We start from the raw sequence: 13246 nt of genomic DNA, 5'->3' as shown, positions 1-13246 counted from the left end.
CAGCACCTCCTATGAAGATGAAGGGGAAGAAGAGTGGGGTGCAGAACCACCTGGGGGTCTTCATGGACCAGCACTGTGAAGGATGCAGATATTGTGCACTGTCCTTGTGGAGTCACCTCAGCAGTAACCTGGCACCGCTGTGCATTTTCCTGGCACACTGACAGTCCCAGCAAGCAGCTGCAGTTCCATGGTGGCTACGTTAGGAATGTGGCTTCTGCAGCCTTCACTGTGGCCATCAGCAGCGGATGTCTGCTGTGCAGAGGGACATGGGTGCCAACAGCAAGCACCTGGGCATGGAAAGCTGGTTTCTGTTACTGTAAATGAATACCTTTAGTTCATAAATGCAAGAAAACTGATACCCAACCTGACCCAACCCAGGAGAAGTTTATGAAAGAAGATAAAGGATGGGGTACTGGGAGACAAAAGACTCATCGCCTTGCAGGAAAGAGATGAATACAGAAAAAGAAGAAGAGATGGATTGAAGCTCGTTTTGAAGGTTAGGATGCTTTTCCCTTTTCTTTTGTTTCTCCCCTATTCATTTCAAAGAGAACTACACGGAATAATAATCTACTTGTTTTGTCTGTGTGATAATTGCACTGATAATTTACTGTGATTTAAATTATCAAATTCGGAGCTCTGCATGTCATAGTCTGAAAAAGGCTTTCTTTAATCTCCAAAGATGCATATTCATGATGCCACTATATATAGCGAAAGAAATTACGCTGCCATTGTCTACTTCAAACAAGTCATTCATTTCCTGCTGTTGGAAAAAAGATGAAGGAGTTGAAACACATGATGATTGATTTGTACTTTCTAGGCTCACCTCCTCTCCCTTTGGTAATGGATTTCTTTATCTATCAACAGCTATCGTTGGCATTTAGTGTCTGCCCCGTGCAGCCTGCGCTCAGCCTTAAGTGCTGTGTCAAGCACATCCCTGCCTTGGCATTTTGCTGCCAGCCCAAGTCATTTTTTGCTCTTGCAGCAAACAGGTTTCTCATTTTCCAGCATCAGATACCCCATGCCTTTACTTTCTACATCACGATGTGCCTTGCCATGGCTGGGAGTGGATGAAGGGTCTCATGAGGTCCCCCCTGTGGTGCACATGGTATTGAAACCATGAGGAGCACATCCATTTTTTTACTGGATTTGAACATTTATAGCATCAAATTTAACCAATTTACTGTGCCAGGTAACGAAAATCCCATCAGAAGCCTCTCTGTGGAACACAATTTGCATTTGAAGGCTAAAAGAAATCCATTCTAGAAATAAAAACACCAATGTAACACAGGTCAAACATCTGCACTTTTGTTGACTTTAAAATTTAATCTGTTCTATATGACTGTGCATTAATATCAAAATACATTTGTTAGGAGTAACAGCCAGAGGATGGCAAAGGGGATTGATGGGAGGGATGGAGAATTTCCATCCTGGGCTGTGTGGTTTTGCTGGGGCAGAACCGTCCTGAAAGCCACAGTGTAATGTGGGGAGAGTTTCAAGGTGGAGAAATACGAATATAACATTGAAAGATGTTGGGCCAGCTACAGCTTGAGGTGTCATGTTTAAGGAGGGATTAAATAATCCAGCTGAGAAAACAAGGTGGTATGAGTCGTTCAATGTCAGTTTGATAGCTGGTTATTTTTCATTCCTCTGTTCTCAAGATACCTTGAAAGAATGCACAGTTTCCTCCATTCTGTGTGCCACTTCCACCTGTGTGGGTGCAGCATGGCATGGAGTGGCTGTAATTCTTCTCTCCAGTCATTGGAAGGGCATGAAACTTAGTACTTCTGCATGAGCAGTTTTGCATACGCTTCCAAAATGTGGTCACTGCTATTGTTATTTAATGTTTTCATATAGAAACAGTAGATGAGAATTGGATTAAAATCCAAATGAAATAAACAGAATTAAAAGATGCTTTCACCAGAATTGATGTATTGATAGAAACCTTTGCAGAATAACTGAAATAACAGCAGGAGGGGAGCGGATAAATAATTTATTCTCTGTGCACGTATCAATATTTTCTAAATGTGTATTATTGAGCTGAGCGTGGAAAAGCTCTGCAAGGTTCTTTCTTCTGTACACCGTTCCTCTTGAAGCAAGAACCAAAGCTTTTCCACTTTGGTGAGCTCAGTGCAGCCTCACTTGAGCCTTTCCTCCTCTTTTAGCCTGAGTAGAAGAGGAGGACATGAGATTTATTGCACAGAGCAAAGCCTCTTTTGTACCTCTGGCCAAGGAGCCTGTTGTCGTCATGCTGGATTTATAGTTAAGCTGATGTTTAATCCCTGAAGAATTCAGTCTGTTTGCTGTGAAGTCTGAGCTAATAGAGAGCAAGTCCTGTGTGTAATGCATTTTTTAAACTTACTTTTTTATTCTTTATGGAGAAATATTTCTGGGAAATGTTGGTGGTAGAAATGAAAAGAATTAGATTTTTTTCTTCTCCTTTATCAGTGGCAATTAGCTACTTAATTACTGAACATGGTTTTTAGCAGTGGCTGTGATGAGCTACAAGTTTTCATTTTCTCGGACTCAGCCATCAAAGACTCAGAAGATGCTTTTTATTGGGAAAAGATTCCTCCAGTGGGCAAATACTTTGCAGTCTGCAGATTCAAGGGTCATGTATATCTAAAAGTATTGAGGGGCACGCTAAAAACCTGAGTGTTTAAAAGGCACAGTGAGGCAAGCTCTGGCATCCACTCGCACCTAGAACTGCACAGAGGAGCTCACCCTGGTTCATTAACAGACCCTTTAAGTGCTGTTGGACCTGGTTTGGAAGTTGGTCCCATCTGCCCTCCAGCTCAGCTGAGCCCTCCCTTCCCTGAAGGACCCCTAATGAAGTAAAGTACCTGAGCACCACAAGGCAACTGAGGGAACAGCAATAATGCACAAGCAATTTGTATCTCACACTTTGACTATTTACCCTTGGAAGCAAGGCTGTTTCTCATTTATTCATTCTCTCCCTACAGGCAGAAGGAGCCATCCCCAGGTCGGCTTCCAGTACTTCCTATGACATTTATTGAAGTCAACAGAGGTATGTGCTGCCCAGGAACCTCGCTTATGAGCACCAGTCTGCTTAGCACAGGGAGAAAGGGGAGCACTGGGGGGGCTTGGCACTGAACAAAGGGGAGACTTGTCCAACAGGGCAGGCAATGCCCTAGTAGGAGGGATGGGTACTTTTGAAAAAAGGAGCATCAGCATTAGGTTCACTTATGTATTTTGCATTCAGTTCTTTTCGATACAGTCATGTGAGAAATAGTGTTTGCTTTGAAAAGATAAATATTGAGTGTGAGTTCTGAGCACTCGTACTGTGTTTTTTAAGGTTACGGCACTGGCTAGAAACATACAATCACAAAATGGTTGGGTTGGAAGTGTCCTTAAAGTGAGACAGAAAGATCCGTGGCATCAGCCAAAAGCAGATGCTCAGCCTTGCCCTCATGTTCCAGACACAAACTTCTGAGTGGCAGGGACTGAAGTCCCTCTGGTGGGAGCTGGGCAGCACCATGCAGGGCTCAGCACGCATTGCCTGCAGAGCAGAGTCCCAGAAGTGCAGGAGATCAGAACACAGGCCACCCACTGCAGCCTGGTATCCTAAGGGGGGTCACTCCAAATCTCCGTGCAGGGTGGGTTAATCATAGAATTATAGAACCATAGAATGGCCTGGCTTGCAAAGGAGCACAATGCTCATCCAGTTCCAAGCCCTGCTGTGTGCAGGTCACCAACCAGCAGCCCAGGCTGCCCAGAGCCACATCCAGCCTGGTCTTGAATGCCTGCAGGGATGGGGCATGCACAGCCTCCTTGGGCAACCTGTGCCAGTGCCTCACCACCCTCTGGCTGAAAAACTTCCTCCTCATATCCAACCTCAACCTCCCCTGTGTTAGTTAGCTGCAAGTTGGGATTTCGGTTCCTTAAGTACCAAAATTAATGATTCCTTTGTTTAGCTGATGAGAGTGCCAAGCCTAATTAATTTCCTGTCACACTGGGCTGTGCTTGTAGAGGAGGAAATAGTGGGGAAAAGTAGATGAAGCTCAGGTAAAAGATGCATTAATTAAAAGCCCGATTTGCAGTGGCCACATTTCTCTCCTCTCTTCAGATTTCCTGTTTACCTCATTTATAAGAAGTAAAGCCTCAGCCTGCTAGAGTATTAGCTTAGAATAGAAAGCTCCATAAAATCAGATGGCTTTGGTTATATAGCTGTTTTCGAGGTGGCACTGGGACGGCACATATTTTTATCCCATTAGAACTGCTTGTCTGAGTGGCCGGGTTGGATGGGGCCCTGGGCAAAGTGACCTGCTGGGGTCAGCCAGCCCATGGCATGGGGATGCAACTGGGGGATGTTTGAGACCACTTTCAACACCAGTCATTCTAGGAGCCTATAATTCTAATCAACCAGTTACACAAAGCAAGTTAATGCCTTAAGGAACTGAAAACGGGTTCTATTATTCTGTGATTTGAAGGGAAATGGTGGTGATGCTTGGCTGAGATTCAGAATTGCATGTGGAGGTCACCTGCATTTGCACAATGTGAAAAACTCCAGTGATGGCCAAATTTCTCATGTTGAAATGTGTGCTGTTCCCTGGAAGAGCACCTTGCCCCAAATAGCCTGGAAGGTTCAAAACCTGATACATCTTCTTAACTTATTGCAGGAGGAAATCTCTCCCTGGGAATATTAGGGACTTTACAAGTGGACAGAATAAATTCTGTTCTCCCTAACTAACGCTGCTTGTAGTGGGAGTCTAATTTTAGATTCCCTCTGCTGCCTGTAAATCTGGGCTTTGTGTCTTTCCCAGCTTGATGGAAGGGCATATTTAATTATCAGGAGTTGCAGTAGTATGGACAGACCTTTCATCAACATAGCATATGTCTTTTAGTTTTGTAATTGTAGGAATCCCATTATTTCTAATCTCTGAGTAACCAAACACATAAACTATACCTGCAGGATGCACTTGAAGCTTCTGATCTAAAGCAGTGCATGAAAGGATCTGCCATTGAAAGAGGTGTGTGTACAGCCAGCCATTCTAACTTTTGTTTTCAGCTCCTAAAACATGAGATAAAACTTCATCCCAGACAGGCTGCTGAGCTCTGCTTCTGTCTTCTCTGGGGAAACACTTTCTTGAAACTCTCTTTCCCCCCAGAAAATGCAGCTGCCTGATGTCCTGGGCCCTGCCAGCCTCCAGATGTGGGCACCATCAGAATGATGCCCAGGACCACCCCAGGGCTGCAGCGTTGCACACCCAGTGCATGGCTCAGTGCAGCTCCTGTTGGGTTCTGATTGGGTGTGTGCAAGGCAAATGAGACGTGGGGAGGAATTGGAACAACTTTTTTCAGCAATCAGACTTTGGATGGGAACAGCTCCCTTTCTTTCCATTTGTAATCCATGAGAGGAAACACTGAGGAAATCCATGTGTTCTGTTCTAGCCTTGAAGTGAGACAACTCACAAGGACCAGGAGGATGGTGAGGAACTGAATAGCTCTGGGCAGCAGGTGTGGTGCTTTATCTGTGTGTACAAAGCTGACACAGAGCAAGCAGCAGCCTGGCAGCTCAGCAGAGCCTGCTAGGGTGGGAGCCCAGGTCTGTGATGCTTAATGAATTCTCCATGCTTAACGAATCACAGCGTGCCCATGGTGTGCTACTCGGGTGGTTGGAGTGAGGGGAAGGCTGAAGGAAACTTCCCATAGGGGTGGGAGGAATGGCAGCAGTGCAGCAGATGGAGTGCTCTGCTGACATGCAAAGCGGTGCGCATTAAAAGGAGTAATGTGAAGTGTAACTCACTGGTGAGCTCTAAATTAGCTTTAGTCATGACAAAGACATGGGCATCACTGTGGAGAGTTAATAAAAGTATCTGCTGAGTAGGCAGTGGCTTGCAAAGAAAGACAAGCTGAATGTCCTGGTGTTTAAAGGCTTGGAACAGAAATTGTAACTGAAATACAATGGTGCTGCCGTGTACATGAAGGATATTGCCTTGCTGCAAACACTGTGGGTGTTTGTGGTCCTGCTCTGGTACACAAAGCAGTGGGGCAGGGAAAATTACTGATAGCAGCTGAAGCCACACCAAGAAATTTGCATGGCCCCTTGGAGTTGAAGATGGAGTCACTCCTGATGGCACCAAACCACCCAGCCATCAGATGTAATGCTTACACAGCAGGCTTTTACACCTTGGTTCCTATTATATGCTGCTGAAGTTTGCTTTGAAAATTCTTTAAATGCTGCTATAAAAACCAACAAAAAGAGCTGTGAGGTCACCAGGAGCTGGCTGGCTTCTGGGACCAGCGTCCTGCTGGCAATGCGACCAATGCAGGGTCAGGTTGCTGGGTGAGGTTCTGTCTATCGTGCCCATACTGCAGGGCAGTCATTTCTATCTCAGGCTCATTATTGTTCTCATAAGAGCCAATTGACTTTCCTTAACTTTATTTGACTCAATCTGTACATAAAAACCCACAGAGAAATTTATGGCCTTTACAATGCTCCCTTTACTGCCTCTGACACCAGAACTGCCTTTGCCCACATCCTGTCATGTTACGTGTTGGATCTGGTCCTGGGCAACACATCACCAGATGACGTTTCTGCCATCTGCTCAGGGCCAGCACAATGCCCATGTCAGGGTGAGCTCCTGCAGTGTTCTGGCTCCCTTCTAACGACGGCTGCCTCGTTAGGAGCTGCCATCTCTGGGCAGTGAGGGCACAACTCAGCATCTCGTTCCATGCCACAAACTGACGTCTTGTTCAACACCTGATAAAGCACTGCGTGCTTCTGGAGGAGCAGAAGGCAAACAAGGGCCTGGATACAGAACTCCTGATTATAACACCCTTCTGATCTCTGCCCTGGGTCACCGTCCCATCCTGCTTTCCCCCTCCCTGACCTTCTCTCCTCCATGAGCACCCTCCCTCCAGCATGCTGACTAATTTCAGCCCCTGCCCATTGCAGGGCTTCGCCCTCAGGTCATTAAGATTTCATTCTGTTTCTGCTCTTTTGGCCCTTCCCAGCCTCTCCGTGCAGAGATTCTCAGAAAGCTCAGGCAGGGTCACCACCCCTGAGCTCTGTATGGTAATTCCAATGACCTGCTCAGTAGTAGTGTAGAGGTCTGGGCAGTGCTCAGTGCTTCCCATCACACCTGAGGTCCTCTTCTGCATATCTTTGCTTCATTTCCGTTGCCACACTAAATAAGATTTCAAATGACAAGCAAGAAAAACTGAGAAACAGATTTTTGGAGACCATTTACCAATTGAAGACAAAGAGGAATTTGAAAACTGCTCAGTAAATGGCAAATCTTCAGTGTTCCCATGGGTCCCACAGCTGCCCGGGTGCTGCCACAGGGTCCTGACCGTGGACTCTGGGTTTTGGACTCATGGGAGAGGAGCCTGTAAGTCTTAACAGTCCTGATTTGTGTGCACAGCTCAGCTAAGGAGCGCTTCTGTCTTCACAGATGTCACTTTTGACCATCAGCCTGAATGTGTCCTCCCAACTGGAAGGGCTTTTTTCACCTTGATGATCCTTGAGGTTCCTTCCAACCCAAGCCAGTCCGTGATTCTATGATTCACCGACTGCATCACATCCCACAAAGTATCTCAATGCAGAGCTGAAGCAACTCCCCTTCATCTTAATGTAAGTAAAACAAGGCGTTACACTATTTGGACATCAATTTCTTATCATTGTTGCTGTGAAAACTGGTGAAAAATGGGTGTAACTAGCATACCTCACGCTGTAATTTTCTGCCTGCGGTGTTTATCTCCTGCTGCTCGTTGCATCTACCTAATTCCTCTTTATTGCCACCAGCAAAGCAAAGCTTTGAGATTCTTAGCAGCGAATTCGGGAGGCAAAATATAAACGCTTTCTTGTGACTCATAAATCGGCCTTTTTATGGTCAGAGCAACAAAGAGATGGGCACTCTTATCGGGAACATGCACATTGTACACTGCCAGCAGCGCTGCCAACTATCAGTAACGACACTGCAGCGCACGGACCTGAGAAATATGCTGAAAAAATCCCACAAATGATTTGCTGTAAATTGCTCACAACCCACGGTTCAGTGCTGCAGGGCACAGGAGTGCTCTGTGCAGTTACATCACATCCCATCCTGGGGAGTAACAGTGGGGTTTGGGAGGTGCTTCAGCACTTGGTTCTCTGTGATTTCAGCTTCAGCTCAAGCTTCTTCACCTCTAAGCCTACTTTTCTATCTATTATTATTATCAAACTTGATAATTTGTGAAAAAAGTATGAAATGCCATCGACTTCTAGTGGCTTTTGGAGGACTGTTTCTTCTTCAGAGCACATTTTCTGAGAATCATTGTAAATTTTACTGTTGTGTATGGAACACTTTGTGGCACATAACTTCTGTTCCTGTGCTTTGCACTGACCATAGAATCATAGAATGGCCCGGGTTGGAAGGGACATCAAGGATCATGAAGTTCCAACCCCCTGCTGCATGCAGGGCCACCAGCCTCCACATTTCATAGCAGCCCAGGCTGCCCATGGCCCCATCCAACCTGGCCTTGAACACTTCCAGGGATGGGGGGCATCCACAGCCTCTCTGGGCAGCTGCTCCAGCACCTCACCACTCTCATAGGAAAGATCTTCCCCCTGATATCCAACCTCAATCTTCCCTCCTTTGACAGATTTTGCTTCAGGAGCCCAAATCACTGCTGGGTCACCAGACTGGATGGCTCTCTGCAAACATTGATGCAACAGAGCAAGGCCACATGCAGAGCTAGATCCTGCACCTGGGATGCAGTGCCTATGGGCTCTCTCCTGGCATTGAGGTCTGCAACTTGTGAGATGTGACAGCTCTAGAACAGCAAGCTGAGTGTGGTGGGGGTACAAAAAGAAATGTCCTCACAGGTCCTGCTCTGCTCATCCAGAGACTGCAAAGGATCAGAGCAGTGCTGCTCCACACTGCTTCCAACTTTATTTCTCCCATTGCATAGCACCAAGACAGCAAAACGCACTACTCCTCTGCTGCTCAGGCTAATCAGGTAAAAATGAAGGTAAAAATACCTTCCTCAAGCATGTCACCTGAGGAAGGTATTTTCATAGAATCATAGAATGGCCTGGGTTGCAAAGGACCACAATGCTCATCCAGTTCCAACCCCCCGCTGTGTGCAGGGTTGCCAGCCACCAGACCAGGCTGCCCAGAGCCACATCCAGCCTGGCCTTGGATGCTTCCAGGGATGGGGCATCCACAACCTCCTTTTTAAGGATGGAGGATGTTGTCTGACTTCACTGTACTCAGCACCTTCTCCTGCCCCCTGGAAGCCCATAGGCTGTGCTCCTGCCTGGGACAGGAGTTTGCCCATGTCATTGCATGCTGTGTGTTACATTCGGACAGCAGTACATGCTCACTGCAACAAATGCTTTCCTCCTGGTGAGATGTCTAAAAGGAAGAAGTCTATTTGCACTATATACAAAATCTCTAAAACTGACAGTTTATTCATTTCCCTTTCACTTATCTGTTATTACACCTTAAAGGAGACATCTGTTGCACAGTTTCTGTATTTTAATCATCCATGAAAAATTCGATTAATTTACAGTTAACGTCTTGTCACTTTCACTAATACTAGGCAATGGGATTGAAGGGATGTAAAGCATGCACAGCTCACAGAGATAGTTTGTAGGTTTATAACGTATACGCTTGAAATTTGTTCTTGAAAGTATGCTTTGGGGTGGCCAGGTCCTGTGGTGGGCTCAGTCCACAGCAATGCCCCCATTCCCACTGCTGTACCTTCTGCTGCAGAAGCACATGAGCTAAAACACGGTGAATTGTCACTCTCTTAATTCTTTCTATATCCTTTACATAAACTATTTTAAGCTTCATTTAAAGCCTATGTTGTTAATGGACTCTGATGGAATGAAAGTGCTTCAGCTGCACCAGTTTGGTTACTCTGTCTGATTAAACCATTCTTCATACTTCGGATCAAATACCTTCTGTTGCACAGTGGTAGTGTTAAGAAAGGGCTTCTTGAGCTCTACTGGGGAGCTGTGATTCTGCCCCTATGTCTCCCTAACTGTAGTTAGGGAGGAACTGTAGTGTGTTCTTTATACCTTACTTCTGTGCGGGTCGCACTGCTTGAGGAACATCTGAAGCATCAAATATGCCATTCCTTTTCTTCCCAGATTGATTTGAAAGTTAAATTGGGCCCAAAAGAGCAGCTCCTTCCACCCAACAGCCACTCTCCATCAGACAGCACCAGGAACCAGTCTGTGTCTGGCTGCTGACTCCAGCAGGACTGATGCTGGGCTCAGGAGCAATCTCCTGCTCGCTCTGCAAGGAGCTGTACGTAAATCTTAAGACAGAGCTGTCAGGCAAACCTTGCAATCCACTTTGCCCCTTCACCTCCTTTATAAAATGGGAACGATGAGTGTACCACCACCACACATGCATGGAGTGGGTGTATGAGAGCTAAAAGCGGGGATGCTCGCTGTCTATTTAGAAGGAGGGCTCTGATTTGAGGCAGGTTAAGTTTTTATTATTATTGAATTCTTATGTTTCAGAATGCTCAGCTCGGAGAGTTTTTTATTAAACTCATCTGTCAGAATAGAAATACTTCCTGGAGAAGGCTGGATTGTAAGGGACGCATTCGATGAATGTGCACATATTATGTCCATAAATGTTTGTTAGAAAAATTATTCTCAACAGATCTGACAGAGATATGAAAAATTAGATCACAAATCTCATTAACGACAGAGACACTGAAAGAGGGATGAAACCAATTACTGTCGATATTACTTGTCAGAAGAATGTCATGGCTCTCCTCTCGATGCTGGTCACATATCTCTCAGTTGAAATAACTCCACAAATAATGACTCCTTTTCTCCCATCAGCAATGAATGAAAGAAGTTTCTGCTTTTCTTATGCACATCCTGTTACCTCAGTTATCCGAGAGATGGACTGATAATGCTGTGAAAGGTCGTGTGACTGCAGGACTGCACCCATTGACCCCATGTGCCCCTCTGCTCCCACCTCCTGCTGGCACTTCCCTGTAGTGAGGTATCAGGCTGCTCTGTCACCATGACAACTTTGCTTTTCATGACAAAAGTAGTCTGTGGGTAGGGATTTGAGCACTCTGTAAATGTGGCTATTGAGCTTCACTCACTTTGTCACCAGGAAAAGCAAAAATCCTAAACAAGTACTTTTAACTGGGAAGTAAAAGGAATGTTCCATATGGGGGCCTGTAGTGGCAATGCTAAGTCATGGCACAAAGCAGTGATTGAGCACCTGGTGGGAAGGCAGGACCAGCCCAGGGGATCTCAGGTGCATGCAATGCAATGCAATGCAATGCAATGCAGCTGAGTGATCAGAAGGGTGGAGCCAGGATCCTTCCCTTCCCAGACTTCATTTAAGGGCTGGCAGTAGAGGCGATGGTACCTTGTTTGAGATCTCTGCTTTCTGGAGGCCTTCTAAAGGTAAGCAGTTGTTCTTTCTTTGTTTCAGCATCTCTGGCTGGTGTATTTGGGCTTGTTCTCATTTGCTGCAGCCTAGGATTGTGCTGCTCTCTATTGCTGCTGTACTTTCTGTCACATTATAGTATTACAGCATTGCACTTGATGAGCCAGACAGATACTTACTTACATGGATTACCTTAAAAAAATCATGCTGTGGGACCTCAAAGTGGAAGTTTCAAAATATCCCCCCAAAATATACCCCAAAAAGGTGTGAGACTTACTGAGGGAAAACAAACAAACAAGAACGTGGAACCTGGGGAACTTCCTAGTTCCTAGTAAGAGTAAGAAGCTTCCTTAAGTGACCCAGGCCACTGTGCCAGAGTCACCAGAGGAAAAGGAATTGGCAATTCTCAGCTATTTGCTTGACAGGGGATGCCAGCCCCCGGTACCTAGGGCCTCCAGTCCTGTCTGGGGGCCCCTGTGTTAGAGCTGATTATTTTTTGGTCCCAAGAGAATATACAGTGAGTTATGGCAGTGGTTGATGGAGGCAAAGAAATGTCAGTTATTTATTGTGATCCAACCAAGTTCCAGGGAGGTAAGGTGGTGACTGGTGGGTTTGGGGGACAGACCATCCTTGTAACCTATGGTGATGTTGTACCTGGTTAATTCTGAGGGTTGTATGTCTCCCACCCTGGGAGTGTAAGGTGTCTATTGCCCCAGTCCTGGAGTATATAATGGGCTCAGACATATTATGGAGTCTGACTCTCCAGATGACCATAGGAGAGTTCAGACTGAGAGAGAGATGTATTAGTATGCAGGTGGTGCAGGCAATATTAAGAGGTCATGTGAAACATGAGCTTATTCACTTGCCCAGTCTGTGCTGGATTACTAATACTAATCAATGTAGATTCCCAGGGGGGCAAGAGGAAATATTTAGAATGGTTCAGGAACTGGAAAAGACCTGCACATAGCCCCTCTAATTCCCCCATGTGGCCAGTACCAAAGTCAGACAGCATGTGGAGGATGACAGTGGATTGCATAGAGCTGAATAAGATCACACCGCCCATTCATGCAGCTGTACCCCACATTGCCTCCTTCGTGGATACATTGAGTAGGGGGCTAGAAACCTAACAATGTGTCCTAGACTTGGCAAATGCATTCTTCAATACTCCCATCCATGGAGAGTTGCAAGATCAATTTGCACTTATGTGGGGAGGCAGGCAGGACCTTCAGGATCCTGCCATAAGAGTATGCACTTGCCTACATGTTGTCGTAACTCAGTGGCACGTGACCTAGCAGAATAGAATAATCCTAAAAACATCAAACACTACCATTATATTGATGATCCCATGCTGACAGCAGACTCACTGAAGGCACGAGGAAAGGCAGCAGATTGATTGACTACCTACCTACAAAAGAAAGGGTGGCCTATAAACCCACTGAAGGTGCAAGGACCAGGCTTACAGGTGATTTCTGAAGATGCCTCATATATGGATGGGTCCAGCAAGGGTAACTCAAACAAGTGGAGAGCAGTGGTGTACCATCCCTCCCCTGAAATAATCTGGTTTGAAGAAGGAGGTGGTCAGAATAGCCAGTGGGCAGAGCTACAAGCTGTGTGGATGTTTATAATGAGGAACCTGGTGACAATATGCTGAATATCTGTACAGATAGCTGGACTGTGTATCAGGAGCTTACTAGTACAGTGGGCCACCCAGAAATGGACTATTTGTGTCTGAGCAATCTGGGGCAGAGATGCAGGGGTTGGTGCTGGGTCCGGTCTTGCTCAACATCTTCATCAATGACCTTGATGAAGGGATAGTGGCCACCCTCAGCAAGTTTGCTGATGGTACGAAGTTGGGAGGATTGGCTGACAGCCTG

At 45.9% G+C, this 13246-nt stretch overlaps 1 long non-coding RNA gene across 1 annotated transcript; it reads left to right on the top strand.

Annotated features, from left to right (window-relative positions):
- Nucleotides 1-211: 211 nt before the first annotated feature.
- On the top strand, nucleotides 212-7589 carry LOC122160255. Its single transcript, XR_006168768.1, has 3 exons — nucleotides 212-496; nucleotides 2961-3025; nucleotides 7416-7589. It is a non-coding gene; the product is annotated as an uncharacterized LOC122160255 (long non-coding RNA).
- Nucleotides 7590-13246: the final 5657 nt, after the last annotated feature.

The sequence above is a fragment of the Centrocercus urophasianus genome, unplaced genomic scaffold (assembly GCF_019232065.1).
Source record: "Centrocercus urophasianus isolate 14NV4802_14NV808 unplaced genomic scaffold, USGS_Curo_1.0 seq_17, whole genome shotgun sequence".
In the NCBI taxonomy this organism is placed as follows: Eukaryota; Metazoa; Chordata; class Aves; order Galliformes; family Phasianidae; genus Centrocercus; species Centrocercus urophasianus.
The sequence above is the reverse complement of the archived record's forward strand: the minus strand, read 5'-3'. Positions and strand labels throughout refer to the sequence as shown.